Raw genomic sequence first — 26809 nt, 5'->3', positions numbered from 1 at the left:
TAGTTTTGTATCTTCTTTTCCAATCTATATAATTTATATTTCTCATTCTTGTTTTATTGTACTATCTAGTGCAATAGACAATACCTAATAGCCAGTGGCAGGTAGAAGTGGTGAAGTCAGACCTTGCCTTATTCCCAGTCTTAAGAAGATAGTTAGTCTTTCATCAAGTGTAATTGTCAGTTCTAGGTGCCTTTTTATCAATCTAAGGAAGTTCCCATCTATTTTAGTTTGCTGAGAGTTTTTATTATGAAAAGAATGTTAACATATGTTAAATGTTTTTTCTCTGTCTACTTGCTTTATTTCTTTTATTCTGTTAATATGATAAACTGATTTTCAAATGTTGAACCACTGTTGCATTCTGCAGATTAATTTCGCTTGATTATTATGTATGATCATTCTGATGTATTACTGGAGTTGATTCACTCATGTCTTTTTAAAGAACTTTGCATCTGTATTTGATGCTGTATTTCTTTTCTTTACTTTTAGTTCTTTGCTTGGTTTTGGCAGCAGAGTAATGCTGTGTTTATAAAATAAGTTGGAAAGTATTCAGTCCTCTGTTTTCTGAGTTTGTGAAAGATTGATTTTATTTCTTCCTGAAAGGTTAGAAGGTTCAAATTCACCAATGAAGCCATCTAGACCTGGAGTGAGATAGAGAGAGCGAGAGAGAGAGAGAGAGAGAGAGGAGAGAGACAGAGGAGAGAGGAGAAGAGAGGAGAGAGAGAGAGAGAGAGAGCAAGAGAGAGAGAGAGCGAGAGGGAAGGTTTTTAACTATAAATGCAATTTCTTTAACAGATGTAGGGCTAACAGGTTTTTAAATTATTCTTAAGTGAGTTTTTACAGCCTTGTCTTTTAAGGAATTTGTTCATTTCATCCAAGTTGTTGAAATTATTGGCATATCGTTATTCATCTATTTCCTTGTTATTCTTTTACTACCTGTGTGACCTGTACTCATTTCCCCTTTCATTTCTGACATTGGTACATTGTGTCTTTTCTCTGCTTTCCTTGATGAATCTAGCTAGAAGATTAACAATTTTATTTTTTTTAAATAACCAGCTTTTTATTTCATAGATTTTTCTTTATTATTCTCATGTATATTTCATTGTTTTCTGCTCTTTGTTTATGCTTGATAATCTCTACCTTTTAAATGGAGTGTTTAGGTAATTTAATCTTCAATCTGATTACCACTATGGCTGGATCTTGCTGTTTATTTTCTAATTGTTATGTCATCTGTTTTTCATTTCTTTTACTGCCTTCTTTTGGATTAATTAATATTTTAGGATTTTATTTTGTCTCTACTGTTGGCTTCTGAGCTATATGTCATTGTTTGATTTTTTTTCCCCCATGGCTGTTCTAGTGTTCAGAATACATATCTTTAACTTTTCACAGTCTACCATTAAAAATACTATAATACTTCATTTATCATGTAAGAACCTAACAATATTATATACTTCTTTTTCCCCTACTCAACTCCTCTGGTCATCCTTTTCTGCTACTATTATATATTTCATTTCTTTATATGTGATAAATTATCTTTAGTAAAATGTTCAAAGCTTTTGCCTTTTTAAAAAATGGATTATTTTCTTATCATTGAGTTTTGAGAATTCTTCATATATTTAGGTTACAAGTTTTTTATCAGATGTATGATTTGCAAATATTTTCTCCCCGACTGTGGCTTGTCTTTTTATTGTCTTAACGAAACTGCCTAATTCCATGCCACAAAGATTTTTGTACTATGTTTTCTTTTAAATGTTTTATAGCTTTAGGTTTTATGTTCAGGTTTGTGATCCATTTTGAGTTTATTTTTGTATATGATACAGGTTTTTAAAAAGTATGGACATCCACATATTCTAGTATCATTTGATGAAAAGAATGCTCTTTCTCTTTTAAATTGCCCTTGCACTTTTGTCAAAAATTAATTGCCCACATATGTGTGAGCATTTTTCTGAACTTTCTAGTCTGTCCTGTAGGTCTATATATCTAACTTTATATTGAAACCACAGTTTTGATTGCTGTAGTTTGATAGTAAGTTTGGAAATCAGGTGGTATATATCCTCCAATTTTTATTCCTTTTTTTTCCAGAATGGTTTGGAAATGTTAGATTTTTTTTCATTTCTCTATAAAATTTGGAATCGTCTTGTCAATTTTTTAGTTTTCTATGTTATTCCATGTACAGGTTTTGCACTTTTTTGTTTATTAAGTATTTAATATATTTTGATGCTGTTGTAAATTGTATTTTTTAAATTCTCAATTTCTGATTGTTTATTGCTGGTATGTAGAGATACAGTTGATTTTTTTTTTTTTGTCTATTGATGTTAGATCCTTGGTAAACTCAGGTATGAGTTACAGAAGTTTGTCTGTAGACTCCATAAGATTTCCTACATAGAATATTATGCCATCTGTGAATGACAGTTTTAGTCCTTTCTGTCTAATCTGAATGCCTTTTCTTTCTTTCCGGCCTCAGTGCACTGACTAGAATCTCCAATATTTTGTTGGTAGAAAAGTGTTAAGGCTGGGTATGATGGCTCACGCCTGTAATCACAGTACTTTGGGAGGCCGAGGTGGGTGGATCACCTGAGGTCAGGAGTTAGAGATCAGCCTGGCCAACATGGCAAAACCCTGTCTCTACTAAAAATACAACAATCACCCAGGCATGATGGTGCATGCCTGTAATCCCAGCTACTTGGGAGGCTGAGGCAGGAGAATGGCTTGAGCCCAGGAGGTGGAGGTTGCAGTGAGCTGAAATCGCGCCACTGCACTCCAGCCTGGATGACAGAGCGAGACTCCACCTCAAAAAAAAAGTTTTAAAATTAGATATTCTTTCCTTGTTTCAGATTTTAGGGGAAAATAATTCTTTCACCATTAAGTATTAATATTATGTTGGCTATGTATTTTTCAGAGATGCCCTTTATCAGACTGGTGAAGTCCCCTTTTATACCTAGTTAGTTGGGAATTTTATTGTTTTGTTTAGTTTTTTAAAATCAAGAATGGTCAGCCACAGTGTTGTCCTGTGGGGAAGGGAGACAGATTTGTAAAACCAGGAGCTAAGGTCTGCCTACCCCAGCCTGCTGCTGTGTGAAGACTCTTGGGGGAAGCCACTGTCACCATGTCTGACCAGCAGCCAGAACCTTCAACTTAGGACTTGGGGGATAAGAAGGAAGATGAGTACATTGAACTCAAAGTCACTGGACAGGATAGCAGTGAGATTTACTTCAGTGAAAATGACAGCACATCTTAAGAGACTCAAAGAATCATATTGTTCGCCGGGTGCGGTGGCTAACGCCTGTAATCCCAGCACTTTGGGAGGCCGAGACAGGCGGATCACCTGAGGTCAGGAGTTTGAGACCAGGCTGGCCAACATGGTGAAACCCTGTCTCTACTAAAAATACAAAAAATTAGCCGGGTGTGGTGATAGGTGCCTGTGATCCCAGGTGCTTGGGAGGCTGAGGCAGAAGAATCGCTTGAACCCGGGAGGCAGAGATTGCAGTGAGCCGAGATCGCACCACTGTGCTCCAACCTGGGTGACAGAGTGAGATTCCATCTCAAAAAAAAAAAAAAAAAAAAGAATCATATTGTCGAAGACAGGGCATCCAATGAATTCACTGAGGTTTCTCTTTGAAGGTCAGATAATTGCTGATAATCATACTGTAAAAGAACTGGGGATGGAAGAAGAAGATGTGATTTAAGTTTATCAGGAACAAACAGAAGGTCATTCAACTGTTTAGACATTATTTTAATTCTTTTCTCTCAACCCTTTTTTATTTTTAAAAATAGTTCTTTTGTAGTGTGGTGTTGAAAAGGGAATTGAAAACTGGCACCCATCTCTTTAAAACATCTGGTAATTTGAATTCTAGTCCTCATTATTCCGTATTGTTTGTTTTCATTGTGCTGTTTTTTGGTGATCAAGCCTCAGTCCCCTTCCTGTTGCCCTCTCCTTTTTAAAAATTGTATGTGTGCACAAAGAGTCCACCTTTTTCAGGACTGTACATTTTCTGGCTTGTGGAGATAAATAGATTAACCAATGCAAGTGTTGGTAATGAATTTCCAGTTGGCCCTGAAGTTCTAGATTCACTCCTAGACTTCCAGCAGGAGATGGATGTTTTTCAGAGAAATCAACTGTGGAAAAATGAGCTTTCCTTAACTTGAAGCTACTTTTAAAATTTGAGGGTTGGGAACAAAAAATATCAGGTTGAAGTCAAGATGACAGGTAACATGAAAGCAATAACTAACTCTAAAGATGGCTTCAGTGAAGTAAAGGCATTTTAAGATTTTAAAATATCTTGTCAGAAGAACTCATAAAAGTTCTAATTTTCATTAGTAGTTAATAAAGTTATTAATGTAGAAATGACTACAACAGAAAAAAATCAACAATGGATGTTAGATTTTGGCAGATACTTATCTTCATCTATTGAGATGATCATGTGGTTTTTCTCTTTTAGTGTTATTAATATGGTGGTTTTCATTCATTGAGTTTTGAATATTCAGTCTACCTTGCATTCCTGGGATAAACTGATTGTTTTGATGTATGTCCTTTCTTTATATTGTTGGATTTAATTTGCTAAAGTTTTTTTTAGAGTTTTTCATTTATATTCATGAATGATATTGGTTTGTAGTTTCATTTGAATGCTTTTCACTATTTTTTTTCCTCATAGTAAAGCTGGCTTCAGAATAGAATGAGTTGCTAAGTGAACCCTTTTCTTCATTTTTTTCAAAGGTTTTTGAAGAATTCATATTATTTCTTCCTTAAATGTTTGGTAGAATTTGCCAGTGAAACCATCTGGGCCTGGAGTTTTCTTTGTGCGAAGGTTTTAAAGTACAAATTAAATTTGCTTAATAGATTTAGATCTATTCAGATTATCTACTTCATCTTGAATCAGTGTTGCTGATTTGTGTCTAAAGGAATTTGTCCATTTCATCTAAGTTGCTGAATTGATTGGCATAAAGTTTTTCTTAAATTTTTTTTATTATTTTAAAAAAATGTGTAAAATTTGTAGTGATGTCACCTCTGTGTTTCCTGATCTTGGCCATTCCTTTCCCCCCCTGCAACTGTTTTCTTTGCCAGTCTGGCTAGTGGTAAAGAAAAAAGTGGTAAACATTTACTCATGTTGTGAAAGAACCAGCTTTTGGTTTCATCCATCTTCTCTGTTGTATTTCTGTTTTCTATTTTATTGATTTCCATTCAGATTTTAAATATTTCTTTCTTCTTTTACTTTCACTTGCTCTTCTTTTCCTAGTTTATTAACATGGTCACTGATTTGAGATCTTTCTTTTTTCCTAATATTGGTGTTTAATGCTATAAATTTCCAGCTAAGTAGTGTTTTAGATGTATCCTACAAATTTTGCTGTGTTATGTTTTTATTTTCACTCATCACATGTTCTGAATTTCCCTTAGATTTTTTTTGACCTATGAGTTATTTAGAAATATGTTATTTGGTTTACAAAATTTTCTGGATCTTTTATTGAATTTGAATTTAAGTTTATTGTGGTCAGAGAACATACTTTGTATGACTTACATCCTTTTAAATGTATTGAGATTTGTTTTATGGCCCAGGATATAGATTATTTTAGTACAGTAGTTCAATGTACACTGAAAAGAATGTGTTCTATTTTTCTTTGGTGGAGTGTTCTATAATAGCAATTAGGTCAAGTTGGTTAATAGAGCTGTTCAAATGTGATATATTGTTACTAATTTTCTTTTTGTTATTTTAGTTTTTAATTTTTTAAATTTTTTTATTTTTCCATAGGTTATTGGGGAACAGGTGGTGTTTGTTTACATGAGTAAGTTCTTTAGTGGTGATTCGTGAGATTTTGGTGCACCCATCACCGGAACAGTATACACTGCACCCTGTTTGTAGTCTTTTATCCCTTGCCCTATTTTAGTTTTTTAAAGAGAGATACTGAAATCTCTGACTATAATTATGGGTTTATGTTTAAATGTGTACCATATCTTTATTGAGCTTCTGCATCATTCTTCTATCAATTATTGGAAGAAGGATATGGAAATCACAGACTATAATTGTGGATTTGTCTACTTGTTCTTGCTGTTCTGTCATTTTTTGCTTCATTTATTTTGAAGCTCTGTTATTAAATTTGTAAACATTTAAGAATATTATGTCCTCTTGAATTGACACTCTTTGTCCTTGGAAATGTTGTTTGCTTTGAAATTAATTTTACGTGGTACATCTTTTCCATTGTTTTATTTTTAACCTATTTGAGTCTTTATATTTAGATTTCTTTTGAGTAGCATATAATTGGATTTTACTTTTAAATCTGACAGTCTTTACCTGTTAATTGGGATGTTTAGACCATTTACATTTAATGGGATTATTGTGTGCTGGATTGATGAGGCTACATAGTTAGTGTCAAGAAATGCTTACATTTCTATTAGTTATCTTTGTATTTCAGAGTGATTCCCTTTTTGCAAGTTTATGGCACTGGTAATGCTGTCTTAATATCAGAAAAGACAGGACACATACTTTTTCAGAGTTGGTAAAGCAGAGATTTAAAAATTCTGGTCTGGCCTCATAATGAAGGGTGTTTAGGAAACTAGGTGCTTAATGGAAGTATCCAGAGGGCACGAATGTACTTATGTTTGTTTTGAACTATTCTTTTTATTATTCTGGCTCTTAAGGGCATTGAACTGTTCTCATCTCTGGGATATTTGAGACAGAAGTTGGCATAAGACCTTTTGGGACATGTTATGGGCGCTCCAAATGTTACAGGCACTCCAGACCAGTTTGGGATGCATGGCAGGCTTTATGTAGCATTATCCGACCACCGATCTCTGTTGATTTTCACTAGGTCTGCTTCAGGGGAAACAATTGTGTATTGAAATTAAAAAACAAGACTTCTGTCTGATATAAACAGCCTAATTCTTCATAGAATAATTCTTTTAATACTGTTCCCAGGCTGCTGTCAAACCTCCAATTTATTGAAGTATTTCTTCACATTCCAGAGTTAGGCAAGATAATTAACTTTTGATTCTTTAGCCAGTTCTATATTGGCACATGAAAAAGAAAACCAGTAGTGGCTCTACCCTTCACACTTCTCTGTCTCTCTTTTTTTGAAACAAGGTCCTGCTGTGTCGCTCAGGCTGGAGTGCAGTGGTATAATCTTGGCTCACTGCAGACGCGAACTCCTGAGTTCAGGTGATCCTCCTGAGTAGCTGGGACTACAGGTGTGTGCCACTATGCCTGGCTAATTTTTTATTTTTTAATTTTTTTTGAGACAGTGTTGCTCTGTTGCCCAGGCTGGAGTGCAGTGGTGCACTCGTGGCTCACTGCAGCCTTGAACTCCTGGGCTCAAGCAGATCCTCCTACCCCAGCTTCCCAAGTAGCTGGGGTGGGAGGAGCCTGAGCTCCTTGCCTGGCTAATTTTTTTACTTTTCGTAGAGACAGGGTCTACCTGTGTTGCCCAGGGTGGTCTTGAATTCTTGGGCTCAAGTGATCCTCCTGCCTTGGCCTCCCAAAGTGCTGGGATTACAGGCATGAACCACTGTAGTGACAGAGTCTCTACATGTTGCCCAGGCTGGTCTTGAATTCCTGGGCTCAAGTGATCCTCCCTGCTCGGCTTCCCAAAGTGCTGGGATTACAAGCATGAACCACCACCCTGGGCCCACACTTCTCTTTTGATACTGTGTCCGGAATTGGTGGGTTCTTGGTCTCACTGACTTCAAGAATGAAGCCGCAGACCCTCGCAGTGAGTGTTACAGTTCTAAAGGCGGCGTGTCCAGAGTTTGTTCCTTCTGATGTTCGGATGTGTTCGGAGTTTTTTCCTTCTGGTGGGTTCGTGGTCTCGCTGGCTCAGGAGTGAAGCTGCAGACCTTCGCAGTGAGTGTTGCAGCTCTTAAGGCGGCACGTCTGGAGTTGTTCGTTCCTCCCGGTGGGCTCGTGGTCTCACTGGCTTCAGAAGTGAGGCTGCAGACCTTCCCGGTGAGTGTTACAGCTCATAAAAACAGTGTGGACCCAAAGAGTGAGCAGTAGCAAGATTTATTGCAAAGAGCGAAAGAACAAAGCTTCCACAGTGTGGAAGGGGACCCCAGCGGGTTGCCACTGCTGGCTCTGGCAGCCTGCTTTTATTCTTATCTGGCCCCACCCACGTCCTGCTGATTGGTAGAGCCGAGTGGTCTGTTTTGACAAGGTGCTGATTGGTGCGTTTACAATCCATGAGCTAGACATAAAAGTCCTCCAGGTCCCCATCAGATCAGTTAGATACAGAGTATGGACACAAAGGTTCTCCAAGGCCCCACCAGAGCAGCCAGACACAGAGTGTCGATTGGTGCATCCACAAACCTCGAGCTAGACACAGGGTGCTGATTGGTGTGTTTACAATCCCTGAGCTAGACATAAAGGTTCTCCACATCTCCACCAGACTCAGGAGCCCAGCTGGCTTCACCCAGTGGATCCTGCCGCACCGGGGCTGCAGGTGGAGCTGCCCGCCAGTCCCGCGCCGCGCGCTCGTACTCCTTAGCCCTTGGGTGGTTGATGGGACTGGGCGCTGTGGAGCAGGGGGTGGCGCTCGTTGGGGAGGCTCGGGCTGCACAGGAGCCCATGGAGGGCGTGGGAGGCTCGGGCCGCACAGGAGCCCATGGAGGGCGTGGGAGGCTCAGGCATGGCGGGCTGCAGGTCCTGAGCCGGCAGGGCCTGCCGGCTGCTCCGAGTAGGGGGGCCCGCCAAGCCCACGCCCACCCGGAATTCCAGCCGGTCCGCAAGCGCTGCGCGCAGCCCCGGTTCCCACTCGCGCCTCTCTCTCCACACCTCCCTGCAAGCTGAGGGAGCCGGCTCCCGCCTTGGCCAGCTCAGAAAGGGGCTCCCACAGTGAAGCGGTGGGCTGAAGGGCTCCTCAAGTGCCGCCAAAGTGGGGACCCAGGCAGAGGAGGCGCCTGTCACCTCTCAATACCATCTACCTTAATATCATTACCAACCATCTCACCAAAAAAAAAAAAAAAATCTTTTTTTTTCTTCCTTTGGCTACAGGCCTAGCTCGTAAAAGGAGGGGAACAAAATGTTTCAGTATGATCATGTTTTTAGTGATGGAAAATTAAAACTATTAAAAAATAAACAATGAAAAACATGGCAAAATAAGAAGGTGAATGCCAGAAGATTAAGGAAGTTCCAGAGAGTTTTGCAGTTGTGGGATTTCAGATGAAGACCAGATACATCTAATTTGTGAGGGAAATAAAGAGACAGGTAAGAGAGATGGGTAGGAATAGAGCTAGCCTGAGGAGAAAGAGAAGGAGATTAAAAAAAAAATTCGTATCCAGTCTGAATAAAATTTATGTTTCGTCCCTTCTTGACCCTTAGAAATTAGAGTCTTTTCATATTCTTGACTTTCTATTTGGTAAGCTGTGTTTGATAGCGGTGCACAAACTTGGGCACAGAAGCGTGAGTTTGTGGGGTTGCACTCAGTATATAGAAAAGTTACACTCATTTCTAGTTAGTTCTTCCTTTGTACTTAATGCCTAAACCTCTCCATCTGGAGAAATGCCAGCTTGCCACTAAATTTAAATAAATAAGAACATGTCTCATCAATAGGGGCGGCAAATTTAGCCCCTCTTTAGAGCACTGAGCAATTTATGACCATATGTTAAATACCATAAAACAGCTTTAAAGATTTGGTCGCTGGCCATTGCCAGATTGCACCGTAGGAGTGCAGCAGCACTGTGAGGGACTGGGAATGCTTCCTCCGGCCCTTGGAGGCCTCAGCAACTCACTGATGTCACAGCCAAAGAGGGCTGTTTTCAAACATTCCCTTTATAAAGGTGAAATACTAAAAGATTCCATTTTGGCATTTGGGAGCAAAGAAGGCAAGACTTCTTTTTGATTCTTAAGGGTCAAAATTAGTATGGAAAGTGTTGTGTGGGAGAATGAGTAACTTGGCAGCAGTGAGTACAGAAGGCAAGTCTAGAAATAGGTAATAGATATCCTACTCATCCTTTTTCTTGGAGCATGAACTGGACTTTTGTGTGGCATAAGCCAACCAAATATCACGTTTCTCAATCAATTTCTTTTTGCCAATTTTCGTCGAATTAATATTAATGTTAAAAACAATTTTTAAAATTTCATGCCAAAGGGCTGCCAATTGTAAGGCTTTCTTTTCTTCCAGAAGTATGACTCACTATTTGGTGAGCTCCAAATATTAGTTTTTCTTTTTACCACCATGACAGCCTGTGAATCATTTATGGCATTCAGTGGGCTCGTGGCTGAGAGAATGAAGGTGTGTGCCAGCAAACATGTGATTTTTGGTCAAGTAGTGCTCTGGGACCTTCGATGGGCTTTTAACACATGTGAGGAAACCACTGGTTCAGGCAGGGGGCAGTATTATTAAATAGTAATAGACACCAAAAAGCTTTGTACAAGATTTTTCAGACTGCTCTCTCAGACATGTAACTCTTCCTACAAAGGAAGATGATGAAATTTGGCTGTCAAAGGTCCAGCATTCCTAGCCTTCTTGAATCTGTAGTTGCCAGCCCAAGGGCTGATTTCCTGTCAGTTCCTGTGTGGTTTGCACTACATCCTCTTTGCAACAGATCAGTATTTTAGGTCATCCATCATGACTGCTCTCCTGTAAGTTCTTGGCAATTTGATCTCAGTTTGCAGAAGGCAGCTGGCATACTTTGCTAGGAAGTGCAGCTGGAGAGCTGCTGTCTCACTCTTCCTAAGGCCAGGAAGCACACTATTGTTACTCATTGCTGCTTTCTTCCTTTAAAGAACAAAAAACTTCAAACTTTGGCAAATTCTAAAGTTACTAGGTAGCAATTTGAAATTACTCTAATCGTTTTGTTGGTCTAGGGCAAAAACTTGAGTGATCTTTTATATAATTTGTAAATCTTGTCTGGTTTTTCCATAACACGGATATGTGCATTAGTGGAAGTTTCCTCCCCATTGCAAATGAAGTTATGCTTGTCTTCAGAATCACACGGGAAGTTTTAGTTTTATTTTGTTTTAGGCTTTGATTGTCAAGGACAGTAACATGGCCTAATTTCTTCTCTGTGTTTTATTCCCTTAACATTGAGATTTTTCTGTTCCTAATATCAGCATCGGCTAAGACTATTTACCTTGGATATGATTTGAGTATTTGCATTGGATTTTCAAACTATATGAACAGAGATAGTTAAAGCACTTTTTTTTGGACTTTTTAATGCTAAAATAAAAGTATCGTTTTAGTTTTTCTGATTTTTCATTCCATAATGGGTGACCTATGTTGTGAGATTTAGAAAAATGAGCAATTTTCCTCCCTTCTTATGACTCACAGGTCACATTTTGGCAACCTGATTTTTTTTTCCCGTAGAATGGTGATTACCTTTACCCCAGTTCACCTAAGAGAGGAACCTGTTTATAAAGAGGATACAACCTCATGCATGAATTATTTTAAATGGTATTCTTAATAATCTATGATGACACAGATCTTTTATACTTCTGAGTTGTCTTTTCATCTTTACAAAAACCATATCTTCTGTAGAGTTAAACAAGATCATTAATGTAGCTCTTGGTTTCTTTTATGTTCTGGTTCCTAACATAAATGAAGGGAAAGGAAAGATAAGTTGTGCTGCTTTATAGAAAAATAGTAAACTTTTTGAAGGCCAAATTTATGTCAGATTTGTGGGTATCAAGCAATAGCGTCATAGAAACACCCCAAATCCTGATAGTGCACTAAGGATGGCACGAAGGAATAAATTTTTGGATTTGAGATATGAAAGAATTTGATGTCCAGATTATTTCTATCACACCAAATCTTTAGTCTCTAAAATAATATATTGTTAAATTCTAGGAGCAAGAATCCTCTGTGATTTCTAAGGTCTGTTGCAGATGACCCACACAGTAGACAATCACGAAATGTTTATTAAATGAGTGATACAAAGGCGCTAAAAGATGATGTCTTATGTGGAAATTCTTAATTGGAAGGACACTAAGTAATTTTGGGAATCTTCCAGTGGGATAAGGAAGTATCTAAAGATGTGAAAAGCAGCAGCATAGTTTCTGCATTAAAGAAAGTAAAAGATAATTATGAAGGTTATATAGATCTGGCAGGTTGACATGCATATTTAGAAAGAACTCAGAAAAAGAATCACAAAAGTAGTTTGCCAACATTTGGGCTAGTATAGGACTCACCAATTTTGCTTTGTAAAAAACAATTCTTAATAGATCAATTCTTATTACAGAATGATGAGTATAGTACATTGGAAGCAAAAGATAAATTTAATTTATCCCAATTTTAGCAGAGCTTTTGATTCTGTCCTTGGGATGAATCTGATAAGCAAATCATGAAATGATTATTTAGACACAAGATGTGTTGCTTGACAGTATGCCTAAAGTATGTCATGACTAAGGAATGAATGCTACTTGGTGTTGAAATCAGACAATTTGGTCATCCCAGTGTAGAGCAAATTGCAAAACTGTTTCTTCTCTGGCTAAAAAAATTTTGGTTATTGTCTTCCTGTTTCTCCTTTTTCTGTTTTCTGCAACATTATCTCACTACACTTGGGTAAAACAAGTGCCAGGCAATTGCAGGGATGACAGTCTCCTGCAGAAAGAAAAGAATCCACAATTTTCAAAGTACTTTAATTCATTCGTCTATGCACCAGTTACTATTGAGGACCTACTCAGTCCAAATTTTGAAGTACAGTATTTGATGGCCTCCATTTTTTTTAGCACCATCATAATCTTTCCAGCGTTCTCTTTACCCCATTTTCTACTAAACCAGATTGCCTTGATACCTTGTCCTTAATCTCACTTTTCAACACTATCTGCTATTCTTCGTTATTCCTTGAGCACATAATTTGCTTTCTACCCTCTAAGTTTTGCTTGTTTTATCTCTGCCTAGAATTACCATCTCATTATTTCTTTATCTAAGCCTACTCTAGACAGCACTAAGAGTAGACATTTTAAAAAAGAATTCAGTAGAGCATGATTTTAGATGAAAAGGAAGTAGTAAGTGAAGTAAGAGACTGTAGCAGACTGTGTTTTCCAAAGATGGCCACAACAGCATTTCCTATTCCACATGCTCTTCTATACCATGACCTTACCACTCCTCCAAGTATAATTTTCCTCCCCTTGAATCTGGGTGGGCTTGTGATTATTTTGGCCAATAGAGTATGATGCTTATTATGCCGTATGACTTTCAAGGCTGGGTTATAAAAGGCAATGAGGCTTTCATCTTACTCTAGCAGGAATGCTTTTGCTTGGAGCCCTGCACCACTGCATGAGAAGTCTGTCTATATTGGGGTTGCCATGCTGTCAGGTAGCCAAACTACATGAAGAGGCCACATGTAGGTGCTGCAGCTGTCAGTTTTTATCTTGGAGTTTTCCCAGCCCAGGCATCAGAAGTCTCAGTGAAATTGTGTTGGGCCTTTCAAACTGAGCACTACCAGCTGAACAACCATTGAGTGATCTCAGTCAATGCTGTGAGGAGCAGAAGAATCACCTGACTACATTCTGCCTATATTTCTAACCCACAGAATCTATGAGCATAAGAAAATGGTTGTTTTAAACACTGAGTTTGGGGTAGTTTTGTAGGTGGCAGTAGTAATTGGAATGTAGACCCTGAAGAATAGGAGTGGACAAGAGCCTGTAGGAGGGTGGAAGAGATGGGGAGAAGAGCAGAGATATAGAGGTTAAGTCTCCAGAGGGAGAAGGAAAAGACAAAAGGATTAGGAAAGAAATGGGTGAATATTGAGGAGAAAGGGTGAGGAATTCACATCTGATGACAGTAAACAGCATTAGGTTTTTCAAGAATTCCACTGGCTGCTTTGTGTGTGTATATATATATTTATATAAATGTATATATATAACATATATAAATGTATATATATAACATATATAAATATACATATATGTATAAACATGTATATGTGTGTATATATACACACACACGTATATGTGTGTATATATACACACACACGTATATGTGTGTATATATACACACACACGTATATGTGTGTATATATACACACACACGTATATGTGTGTATATATACACACACACGTATATGTGTGTATATATACACACACGTATATGTGTGTATATATACATACACGTATATGTGTGTATATATACACACACACGTATATGTGTGTATATATACACACACACGTATATGTGTGTATATATACACACACACGTATATTTGTGTGTATAAACATAGATATGTGTGTATATATACACACACATATATGTATATGTGTGTATAAACATATGTGTGTATATATATATATACACACACATATATGTGTATATATATATACACACACATATATATGTATATATACACACATATATATGTGTATATATATACACACATATATATGTATATATGTATATTTAGTTTTTTTAAATTTTTATTTTTTATGAAGTTGAAGTAGAGCTCACCTGCCAAGAGGTAGAAGGTCTACAAAGGCCTGGCTGCTTGGTGGAGAGTATTGAAAACAGTACAGATGACTTTAGCTCCTTGCCTAACAAATACTCTTGTGAGGAAAGACAGACAGAGGCTTGGCATTTTGTCATTAAGTGTGAATGGTCTGCCTTCCTTGGGAGAATTCGCACACAGTATACACCATCAGTGTGAAGTCCTTTGAGCCCTGCAGAAGAAGGAGAGATGTTTTTTTCCAGAGGAGTGCCTTGGGCTCATTGTGGCTGTGTGTTCGCAAGTTCTGAATCTCAAGATGACTTGAGGAATTTGAATAACCCAAAGCCACTTGTAGTTTTGTGAAATGGAAGGACACCACCTTTAGAGTGGGTACTTAGATTTTAAGTAGCAGCTTTCTTGAGAGAAGAAGGCAACAAATCTCCAGTTCTAACTATGAAGCTTTAGAGAGCTTTTGTCCAAATTGAGGACCCAGCAAGAGTTGCTAATTGAGTGGCAGAGTTGCTTCTGTAAAAGTAACAATTGTTTTCTGTAGCATCCAGCAATCTGGTCACCAGCCACATGCGAGTCAATGTATTGTTTCTGTGAAGGATTACATGCTCCTTGTTTAAATATGGTCCTAAGAGCCTAGGAATCCTGCAAGTTTTAGACAGACAGTTTTCCATTTAGTGAAATAAGATACCTAATTAATTGTTGGAATCTTTTAATTAATGTTTTATGAAGAGAGATGCTGGAGAGCCTCATTAAAATACTATTACTGGATAAAAGAACAGTACTTTCATGACAGGATAACTGTGATATATCCAATCTTTATGTAGTCTAGTCAGAAGATAGAATTTGCTCCTAGGTTATCAGGAGTCTAATATATTTCACTTTTAATCTCTGTCACATGCTTCTATTTCAATATTTCTTAATGTTCTATTTTTTTTTTCTGCTGTGTTGGAGTGACCTTGGCACTTCTGAGATGTTGTGACTTGTGTTTGCTTCTTTCTCTACTCCTTCCCTGAAAACTGCAATACATGTAGATAACTCGCTGTCACAGACACTGCTTGATTTCCTTCTGTCTGACTTGCGTAATTTTCCTGGCAGAGGCACAACTGTCTTTGTCCTTTGTTATCATCAACTTACATTTAAACTATCAGAAAAAATTGCCATCGTGATGCTATTGCTTTTGAAAAACTGCTCGTTTTCTTTTGCTTGATTTTTTTTTTCGTACTTTCAGTGAATGTTGGCTAGAGCTTGTGTGTCTTTAACTGTTTTTACTCTGGTCATAGTTTTATTTTTATTTTTTAGTCTTTTCATTCATTTCTTCTAAAAAGCATTTTTTATATCTACTTTTGAAGAATTCTGATTGCTTCATCCTAATTTTTCAGCATCTTGATTTTTCATTCATTTCGATAGATTTTTTTCCCCACTTCATCTTCTGTGGATTACTGGACTTGCTTTTGTTCATTGTTAGACTCATTGTTTAGATCTGTCGTGTGAACTCAAAGGATCCTTCATACCATTTTTTTTTTTACATCTTTCTTATCCAGTTACTGGGCATTTTAGAGTTATTTGATAGTAGAAAGTATTCAGTTTTTTTCATGAATTCCACAGGCTAATGCTTGATTTTCACAAAGTTTGTGAAAGCGGGTGGAGTTTTGCACAGACTTCCAAGCACTATTTTGTGGGAGCTAAAGTATAAGGCATAGTCCAAGATTGCCCTTTGTGTGCAAGTTTGATTCTGCTGCTAGTGCTCTGGTTTGTGCGTGTGTGTGCAGTCAGCAAAAGACTCATTGTTAAACAATGAACTCAGAATTCACAGAAAGATTGGTGTGGTTTTTTTTCTCCCCAGCTAGCATTCTGTGGTTATTTCTACTGATTTTTTGGCAAGTGTTGCTTGTCTTTGTTGAGCTGTGCCACGTCAGCCTTAAGTTTCTGCTTTGCATAGCTCAGCTAGGAATTAGAAAGAAATATTTACAGTCATATAACATTTCGTATTTTCCAAAGTAGTTTTACTTAAAATGATCTCATTTTAATCTTCCAACAACTTTTTGAGGGCTGGCTGTCTTGCTTTACATATAAGACAGGACCATGGAGCCTAAGTGACTAGCCTGAGGTCAGATAACTGGGAGATCAGGGACCTGGAACTCAAGTCCGGGACTTCTGAGTCCCAAGCCCAATGCTTTTTCCACTTAACATGTTAGGAAATAAATATTATCTTTATTATCATACAATAATAACCTGCTTCTCAGTATTAGTAGATAAGAGCAAATCACCTGCTTATGATGAGAAATAAGGATAAGCAATGGCTTTGCTGAATAGGAAGTAAACACACTATCAGATGCTAATGTCTTCTGCCATATATCAGCTGGGGAAGGTGGTGGTCAGTTGGTATTGGGGAGTTAACTGAAAAACTTCCATTATTGTGTGGGCATCTCTTAGACACTTTAGGAGTAACAACTTGTGGTTGGTTGTTTTTGTTTTGTTTCTGAGGACAGAAATCACCTGCAGAAATTGGTGAAGATAGGGTGAGAAGTTAATCAGGCTTATGTGAGATAAAGGCTCAGTTTCAGCTTTGAGATGTGGAGAATAGTCCTAACTGCTTTATTTTGCTATATGTGTTTTTAAGACAACAGACGGTCCGATCCCCAAACTTATAATGGTTCAACTTAGGATTTTTTACCTTTGCGATTGTGCGAAAGTGATACACATTCAGTAGAAACTATGCTTTGAGTACCCATGCAACCATTCTGCTTTTCACTTCCAGTATAGTAGTCAATCAATTACATGAGATAGTCAACATTTTATTATAAAATAGACTTTGTGTTCGATGATTTTGCCTAACTATAAGCTAATGTAAGTGTTCTGAGCACATTTAAGGTAGGCTAGGTTAAGCTATGATGTTCAGTAGGTTATTAAATGCATTTTTTACTTAACAATATTTTCAGCTTATGATGGGCTTACTGGGAGGTAACCCCGTTGTAAGTTGAGGAGTATCTGTAGTTAGCATGTGATTGTATCTTCTATGCCCTGACCCAGTAACATAGATTTGTGATTCACTTCTATTACCTGGCCTAATACATCTCTAATTCCCTTAATTATCTTTTTTTTTTTTTTTTGGAGAGAGAGGGTCTCACTCTGTCACCCAGGCTGGAGTGCAGTGGTGCAATCATAGCTCACTGTAACCTTGACCTCCTAGGCTCAAGTGATTGTCCCATCTCAGCCTCCTGAGTAGCTGGGACTACAGGCATGCACCACCACATCTGGCTAATTTTTAAATTTTTTTTTGTAGAGATGGGGTCTCACTATGTTGTCCAGGCTGATTGCAAGCTCCTGGGCTCAAATGATTATCCTGCCTCAGCCTCCAAAAATAGTGAGATTACAGGCATGTGCCACCATGCCTGGCCCCCCCCTAATTATATCTTTTTGATTCATAAGTTAAACAACAGTTTTGAACTACTTTCTAAAATCATTTGGAAATTTTTGTTTGTTTCTTTTTTTAAGAGATAAGATCTCACTCTGTCACCCAGGCTGGAATGTACTGAATCATAGCTCGCTGCAGCCTCAAACTCCTGGGCTAAAGCAATCCTCCTGCCTCAGCCTCTTAAGTTTCTGGGATTACTGGTGCATGCCACTGCATCTGGCTAATGTTTTAATGTTTTATGGAGACAGGGCATTGCTTTATCGCCTAGGGTGGTCTCTAACTCCTAGCTTCAAGGGATCCTCCTGGCCTCCCAAAGTGGTGGGATTGCAGGTGTGAGCCACTGTGCCTGGTGGTTTTTCTTTAATGTGAGAAATATGAGGGAAGGAAACTTAAAGGTCAAGATAATAAAGTGGACCAGATATGTATAGCTAAACTCTTTGAGCATTTGTGAGTGAAAAAATTGGGTTTTCATTTTCAAATGTACTTAAAATGTATTTAGAAATGAAGCTATCAAAAGATTTTAACTTTAGCTTTTGATTTAAATAAGTACCCAGTTTTATTTTATGAAACAGAAGGGATCGGAAAGAAATTTGAAATGGTCAAAAGCAAATTTAATTAAAATAGAATATTAGCTCTTCAAGCTACTGTTTTGCTATAGTACCTCTTAAGAAACATGGGTTTGTCAGAATTTATGTCATCTTAATAATTAACTGAACTGAAAGAACTGCATATGTTTTTAGAGCTAAAGACCGTTTGATGTCATCTAATTTACTACCTATTGTAGCAATTGCTTTAGTAGTGTTCTTGGTAAGTGCATATATAGCTACTATCATTAAAAAGAATATTATCCACGAGACAACATTACAGTGCTCATTCAAAAAATATTTTTGTCCTAGGAACAAAACAACTTTATTTTCTTATCTGCGTGACAGTTTTATGGTACTGAAAGGAGCTCTCAGCAGAATTCTTATTTGAACTAATTAACCGTACCAAAATTCCTTTTATAGTGGTGATCTTTTTGACAAGTGGAATTACTAGAATTACCACAGTAATCATCTGGTTGAAGAAATTGTGGATAATGGCAGCAGACTATAGATGAAGGAAATCATCGTCCCAATATTTAAAGAAAAGAAGGAGAGGCCAGGCAAGGTGGCTCACGCCTGTAATCCCAGCACTTTGGGAGACTGAGGTGGGCGGATTACCTGAAGTCAGGAGTTCAAGACCAGCCTGGCCAACATGGCAAAACTAAATGTCTACTAAAAATACAAAAATTACCTGGGCTTGTTGGCGCATGCTTGTAATCCCAGCTATTCCAGAGGCTGAGGCAGGAGAATTGCTTGAACCTGGGAGGCGGAGGTTGCAGTGAGCTGAGATTGCACCACTGCACTCCAGCCTGGGTGACAGAGAAAGACTCTGTCTCAAAAAAAAAAAAAAAAAAAAAAGAAAGGAAGGAAGGATATATTCTTAAAGGATTCAATAAATTGTTTGAGAGCATTTAAAACCTGTTATATCTTTAGTAGCCAACATGGGTTTACATAGAAGTAAGTTATACCAAACTAGTCTTACGGTTTTTTAATGGTAGATCAGCTGACATAGCAAATCATTTCAGCAGAAAATTTAACAATTTTCCTCTGATGTCTTTCTAGACGTTTCATATGTTATTATACCAAAAAATAGTTAAGTAGATTTGCAGTAAATGGAACAATCATTGGAAAATCTCAGATGAAATACTCTAGGGTTGTATTTTTGACTCTGTTTTATTCAGCATTTTTCTGAGTGATATACTTGTTCAACTTGTGGGGGACTCAAGTTTAAAGAGACAGCTACTGTGACATATGACAAAATTTCATTCTATCCCAGTAGGTTAGTATGTTGGTTTGGAAGCAGCAGGATTTAATAAGAGTAAAGTCCATTGCTATGGTTTGAATATGGTTTGCCATATTGAGGCTTTGTCTTCAATGTAGTGCTGTTGAGAGGTGGTACCTTTAAGAGGTGATTAGATCATGAAGATAGATGGATTAGTGTATGTCTCTCGATACCGGATTAGTTCTTATGAGAATGGATTAGTTCCCAAGAGAGTGGGTTGTTATAAAATGAACCTCTCATGTGTTGCCCTTTTCCCTTCTCATGTACCTGCTTTCCCTTCCATTTCTCTGCCATGTTTCGATGCAACATGAGGCCCTCACTAGAAGCTACCACACTTGACCGCTCAAACTTGAACTTTACAGCCTGTGGAACTGTGCACTAAATAAACCTTTTTCTTTATATAAATTGCCCAGTCTCAGGTATTCTGTGATAGTAACACAAAACAGATGAAGACATCCATTATTTAGGTTTCAAAAATTAGTCATATAAGTAGAGGAAAGCAGTTACAAGAAAAAATTATCTGTGATATATAGTATGAACCAATAATGTGGTGCAATTACTGCAAAAGCTGACCCAGTCTTGTGCTGGATTAACAAAACTTTGGGTCTACAGTGTGGAATGAGGTTGTTGTGCTATGCCTGTAATATGGTAGACCATACATGAGTGTCGTATTGACTTTTGGGCAGCATAGTGTAGGAACAACATTAGGGTGTGTTCGGCAGAAATCGTGACACATTACACACTGCTTGAAGAAGCTAAGAGTGTTGGTTTTTAAAGATAGAAAGGGCTGGAAATGGAGGCTTAGATAGGTTTTAGGTTTTATAAATTGTCCAAGATGATTTTATTAGTTCTTAGCAGATCCAGTTCTCTGTTCTCAGTTCTGGATTCTTTCTACTCATCACATTCTGTTCTTCTAGAAAATAAAACCAATGCTATCAAGTAGAAGTTATTAGGAAACAGATTTTGACTCCACAGAGAGTTTTTAATAATTGGTGTTGTCCTTTAATATAAGGAACTGCTTTGGGAAATAATGAGGTTTTTGTTACAGGAGAAATTGAAATAGATGTAGTATAACTGCCTTATTGGAGATGGGGTATGTTTTAAGGGATAATTGTGAGTTCAACTATGTCAGAAACTGAGCTGAATAACATATGGAGGGCAATTAACCATATCCGCCTCTATGTCTGTCTATGTTGTCCTGTTAATTATTAATAATGCCCTTTTTTCCCACTCTGGGTGTCCCATTTTTGGTGATAAAATTTCTGGCTGCCTTCGTTATAAGGTTTTTTCCAACTCTGTAAGTATGCTGAATGAAAATTATTTCAATGTAAATTATATTGGTTTACCATATGAAATCAAATCTTGGTGGCAATAGGTGGAGTCTTGGAGAAAATCACTTAAAAATATTTTTGAAATGGAAAATTTCAAACACTTAGAAATGTAAAGAGAATGGTATAATGAACTCTTACGTACCTATCGCACAGTTTCACAGCTATCAATTCATAGTCAATTCTATTTCATATGTCCTCCATCAGCTTTTTCCCAAATAATTTTGAAGCAAATTCCAAGCATCATATCATATCATCCATAAGTACTCAGTATGTGTCTTTATAAGCTATGGACTCTCTTTGTAAACAACTTTAATATCATTGACACACTTTAAAAAAATCAATGCTAATTCTTAAATCTTTTATTACTAGTCATTATTCAATTTTTTGGTTGCTATATATATATACACACACGTATACATATGTACATACATATGCAAACATACATATGTAAAATGTGTGTGTGCTTTACAGTTGTGTGGATACTGATTGTGTGCACATTGCAATAGGTTGATATGTCATTTAGCTCTCTTATTTGCAGTTATCTTGTTCCCTTATTCCTCCTTTTTTTCTTTGTCTTTTTTCCTTTTCCTCCTCCTTGTTTTCTTCATATTCTTCTTCACTTGGTTCTCATTTCTTTGCCTTCTCTTCATTACTTTTTTCTCTCTTCTTTTTCTTCTTTGTTTTATATTTATTTGTAAAGAAGCTGGGCCATTTGTTCTCTAGTTTTCCACAGTTTGATTTTGATGATTTCATTCCTGTGGTGTCATTTGATGTGTTAGTTTCATGTAGAGGCTTACTCAGGTTCAGGTTTTGTTTTGTTTTGATTTTGGTTTCTGGCAAGACTATCTCACAGGTAACATACTCTTTCATTAGAGGCATATAATATGGCAACCTTCAATGGTCTTTGCTTAGATCCGTTAATTTGTTAAGTGTTGCAAAATGGTGATATTCTGTCATTTATTCTTCATTTATTAGTTGGAATGTTGGAATACTTGTGTAAAGAGTTTTTCCTGATCAACTATTTGGTAATTCTGAGTACAGGTTTCTTTAGGAAGGATAGGATAAATTATTTCTTTTTCTTTATTTTCCAGTTTTCAAAATAATGTGTAGATCTTTCACATCTTCTGAAGACAACTTGATTTGTTAATATATCATTAACTCCTGGGTTTAAAATAATGTGGTGTGTTTTAATTCATTACAGTTATTGTTACTGATGCTTAAATTCATTCGTCTTTGACCAGGAGCCTCTGCATGATGGCTCTTCAAGTCTTGTTGATATGACCCCCAAAGCCTTTGATAGTTTCTTGCTTTCTGGCATGACCAGATGTTTCAGGCTCATCTTGTACTTTTTAAACTCTGGGCCTCAGGCCAGCCTTTTCAGTCTTTGTCCCCTCACCCCTCATCAGCTATAACTCTTGTAAGAAATTGCTGTCCTCTGCGAAAATGTCTGGCTGGCCGTAGTGAGTTGCCAAACCAGACTCTCCCAGGGCTCAGGCTATGCTTTTTGTTTGATTAATTTGGTACATCAAGCAGCTTTAATAGCTTGAACCATTCTCCTCTATATTAAGTAGCTTTGTTTGTTTGTTTTGTTCCTTTATTTGCCTTTTGGGCACAGACCTGCTGCCTTCCTTTACTAGTTGTAGGATAGAAATAGAAATACCAAAGCCTTGTCTTATGGCATTGATCTTTAGTGGCCCAGACTAAGTGCTATCTTCTTGTGGGGTTGTCATTTAACAGGCAGAACTGTCAGAGATATGATTTTATAAAATCACATAGGGTCGTGAATAGATATCAAAAATTTCATTTCTCCAGGAGAAACGTATATTTCTTCATTGAACAGCCAAGCTTCCTGCCTTTGTTTGGTTCCTGAAACAGAAGACCCTGAGACGAAAATTTGAGTACGTATATTTCACTGGGAGATGATATGGTTTGGCTGTGTCCCCACCCCAGATCTCATCTTGAATTCCCACGTGTTATGGGAAGGACTTGTGGGAGGTAATTGAATCATGGGGGTAGGTCTTTGCCATGCTGTTCTCGTGATGGTGAATAAGTCTCATGAGATCTGATGGTTCTATAAGGGGGAATTTCCCTGCACAAGCTCTCTCTTTTCCTGCTGCTATCCATTGTAAGATGTGACTTGCTCCCCCTTGCCTTCTGCCATGATTGTGTGAGGCTTCCCCAGCCACATGTCACTGTGAGTTCTCCTTAAAACCTCTTTCCTTTGTAAATTGCCTGATCTCAGGTATGTCTTTATCAGCAGCCTAAAAATGGACTAATACAGTAAATTGGTACCAGGTGAGTGGGGTGCTGCTGAAAAGATACTTGAAAATGTGGAAGTGACTTTGGAACTGGGTAACAGGCAGAGATTGGAACAGTTTGGAGTGCTCAGAAGAAGACAGGAAAATGTGAGACACTTTGGAACTTCCTAGAGACTTGTTGAATGGCTTTGACCAAAACGCTCATAATGATATGGGCAATAAAAGCCAAGCTGAGGTGGTTTCAGATGGAGATGAGGAACTCATTGGGAACTGGAACAAAGGTGACTCTTGTTATGTTTTAGCAAAGAGATTGGCGGCATTTTGCCCCTGCCCTTGAGATTAGTGGAACTTTGAACTTGAGAGAGATGATTTAGGTTTCCAGCAGAAGAAATTTCTAAGCAGCAAAGCATTCAAAAGGTGACTTGGGTGCTGTTGAAAGCATTCAGTTTTATAAGGGAAGCAGAGCATAAAAGTTTGGAAAATTTGCAGCCTGACAATGTGATAGAAAAAAGTCCCATATTCTGAAGAGAAAATTCAAGCTGGCTGCAGAAATTTACATAAGTAACGAGGAGCCGAATGTTAATCCTCAAGACAGTAGGGAAAATGTCTCCAGGGCAGGTCAGAGGTCTTTACAGCAGCCCCTCCCATTACAGGCCCAGAGGCCTAGGGGTAAAATGTGGTCTCATGGGCTGGGCCCAGGGTCCCTGTGCTGTGTGCAGCCTAGGGACTTGGTGCCCTGCGCCCCAGCTGCTTCAGCTGTGGCTGAAAGGGAACAACGTAGAGCTTGGGCCATGGCTTCAGAGGGTGCAAGCCCCAAGCCTTGGCAGCTTCCATGTGGTGTTGAGCCTGCGAGTGCACAGAAGTCAAGAATTGGGGTTTGGGAACCTCTGCCTAGATTTCAGAAGTTGTATGGAAATGCCTGGATGCCCAGGCAGAAGTTTCCTGCAGGAGTGGGGCCCTCATGGAGAACCTCTGCTAGGGCAGTGCAGAAGGGAAATGTGGGGTTGGAGCCCCCACACAGAGTTCCTATTGGGGCACCACCTAGTGGAGCTGTGAGAAGAGGGCTATCATCCTCCAGACCCCAGAATGGTAGATCCACTGACAGCTTGCACCATGTGCCTAGAAAAGCCACAGACATTCAACACCAGCCCGTGAAGGCAGCTGGGAGGACGGCTGTACCCTGCAAAGCCACAGGGGTGGAGCCGTCCAAGACCATGGGAATCTACCTCTTGCATCAGCATGACCTGGATGTTTTTACCCAATGCCTGTACCCTCATTTTATCTAGGAAGTAACTAACTTGCTTTTGATTTTACAGGCTCATAGGTAGAAGGGACTTGCCTTGTCTCACATGAGACTTTGGATGCCAAAATGAGTTAAACCTTTGGGGAACTGTTGGGAAGGCATGACTGGTTTTGAAATGTGAGGACATGAGATTTGGGAGGGGTCGGGGCTGGAATGATATGGCTTGTCTATGTTCCCACCCAAATCTCATCTTGAATTCCCACATGTTGTGGGAGGGACACAGTGGGAGGTAATTGAATTGTGGGGGTAGGTCTTTCCCATGCTGTTCTCGTGATAGTGAATAAGTCTCATGAGATCTGATGGTTCTTTAAGGGGGAGTTTCCGTGCACAAGCTCTCTCTTTGCCTGCTGCCATCCATGTAAGATGTGACTTGCTTCTCCTTGCCTTCTGCCATGATTGTGAGGCTTCCCTAGCCACATGAAACTGTGAGTTCTCCATTAAACCTCTTTGCTTTGTATATTGCCCAATCTTGGGTATGTCTTTATCAGCAGCATGAAAACGGACTAATATAGGAGGTGATCTCTGGAAGCACAGTGAGGGGGTGGGGAAGAGAAAGAGAGGGAGAAAAGCCAAAATAGGGTGCATTGAAGAGTAGGTTATTGCTGTTGTTAAGTGGGGTTAAATTTCACTCACAACCTCCCAGCTATGTGAAACTCACTTCAGTATTGTGCCAGGAAAGGGCAAGGAAGTTGTTTACGCATCCACCCTCATCCTTCATTCTTAGTGTCATTCACTTCCAAGTAGTCCAGCCTTTTTATATACTGGCCAAGCTACCTTCTAGGCCAGAGAATGCCCTTATGCAGACAGATGCAGTTACTGGAGCTGGATGGCCACGATTTCTGGCAGTGGTTCTTTCTCAAACTGAGGTTGGGGTTCAGGGGAGGGGAGAAGGTTATTTTGCTCTCCAAGAAGCATTTGGTAAATTCTGTGGACATTTTTGGTAGTGACAACTGGGGGAGGGAAAAAGTGCTACTGGCTGGCATCTAGTGGGTAGAGACCAGGGATGCTGCTAAATATACCGCATTGATATGGTTGCCCCCTACAGCAAAGAGTTATCCTTCCCCAAATGTCAATAGTCCCATGGCTTAGAAACTCTGTTTTACAGGAATTCAGAGCTGCAGGTGACCTCTGGGTGGGAGGACAAAGGAAGTATGGTGGGTGACCATGGTATCTGCTACACTTCTCAGGTACACCCTGAGTTTCTTGCTACTCTGCTTTTGCTCGTGATGTTCTCTTTGTATCCTCATTTCCAAATCCTTTTTATTCTTTAATTTTTTTGGCATATAGTCTATATGCTATATTTTTTCACTTTTTATAAAGGAAGGTATTAATGTATTTTTAACTTTTTTAGAGTTTTATTGTCTAATTCCCAGTCTAAGTGCCACTTCTTCAATGAAGTCATCTGTTAGATCCTTACTAATTCCTGTATTTTCAGAATTTGCATGGTGTGTTATTTATTCATTTCTTGTGATGCTAATACATTTTTATTTTGTGTTATATTTTTCTCTCAAATTGTTATTTTAAAGGATAACATCTGCCTTTTAAAAATTGGAACAAATTGTACTATGAGCATCTGTAAACCCTTTATTTAATCTATCAGTTGTTAACATTTTGCTGTGTTTTAAAAGTCTCTCTCTACTCAATGTATATGTGTATGCTGATATAGATATATAGTTTACAGTATCTATCTCTAAATCTTTGAGTCATTTTAAAGTAAGTTGCAAATATTTTCATACTTCACCCCTAAGTACTTCACCCCTAAGTACTTCACTACGTATCTTCCAAGAAAAGAACATTTTTCTCCTATAGAATCTCAATGCCACTATCATACTCAAGAAATGTAACATGGTTACAGTAGCATCTTATGTGTGGTCCATATTTATATATACCCAGTTGTCCATTAATATCCTTTTAGCTTTTTTTCCCCCAGATCTGTGATCCAGTGAAAGATCATGCATTATATTTACTGCTCACACTTAAAAATGTTTTTAATTTTTTTCTTTAATCTAGAGCAATTCTCTTACCCTTTTCTTTTTGGTTATTCATGACATTAATGATTAATGATTTTGAAGAGTCTGGGGCTGTTGTTTTGTAACATATCCCACAATTTGGTTTATCTGATTTTCTTTTCATGGTTGTATTCAGTTTAAACATATTTGTCAAGCTTTTAAAATAAGTGATGTTATGTACTTCTCAGTGCAGTTACCACAAGGCCCATGATATGTTTCTTCCATTGTTGCTGCTGCTTGACCACTTGTTTAAATTAAGTTGATGTCTACCAGA

General features: G+C 38.2%; 1 protein-coding gene and 1 pseudogene across 8 annotated transcripts in view; both read left to right on the top strand.

The window, feature by feature from the left end:
- The window catches only part of BABAM2 (BRISC and BRCA1 A complex member 2), a 577548-nt gene that overhangs the window by 176211 nt on the left and 374528 nt on the right, over window positions 1-26809 (top strand). The gene's annotated exons all lie outside the window — the stretch shown is intronic.
- On the top strand, window positions 2918-4192 carry LOC129468094 (small ubiquitin-related modifier 1-like; annotated as a pseudogene).

The sequence above is a fragment of the Symphalangus syndactylus genome, chromosome 18, assembly GCF_028878055.3.
Source record: "Symphalangus syndactylus isolate Jambi chromosome 18, NHGRI_mSymSyn1-v2.1_pri, whole genome shotgun sequence".
In the NCBI taxonomy this organism is placed as follows: Eukaryota; Metazoa; Chordata; class Mammalia; order Primates; family Hylobatidae; genus Symphalangus; species Symphalangus syndactylus.
The sequence above is the reverse complement of the archived record's forward strand: the minus strand, read 5'-3'. Positions and strand labels throughout refer to the sequence as shown.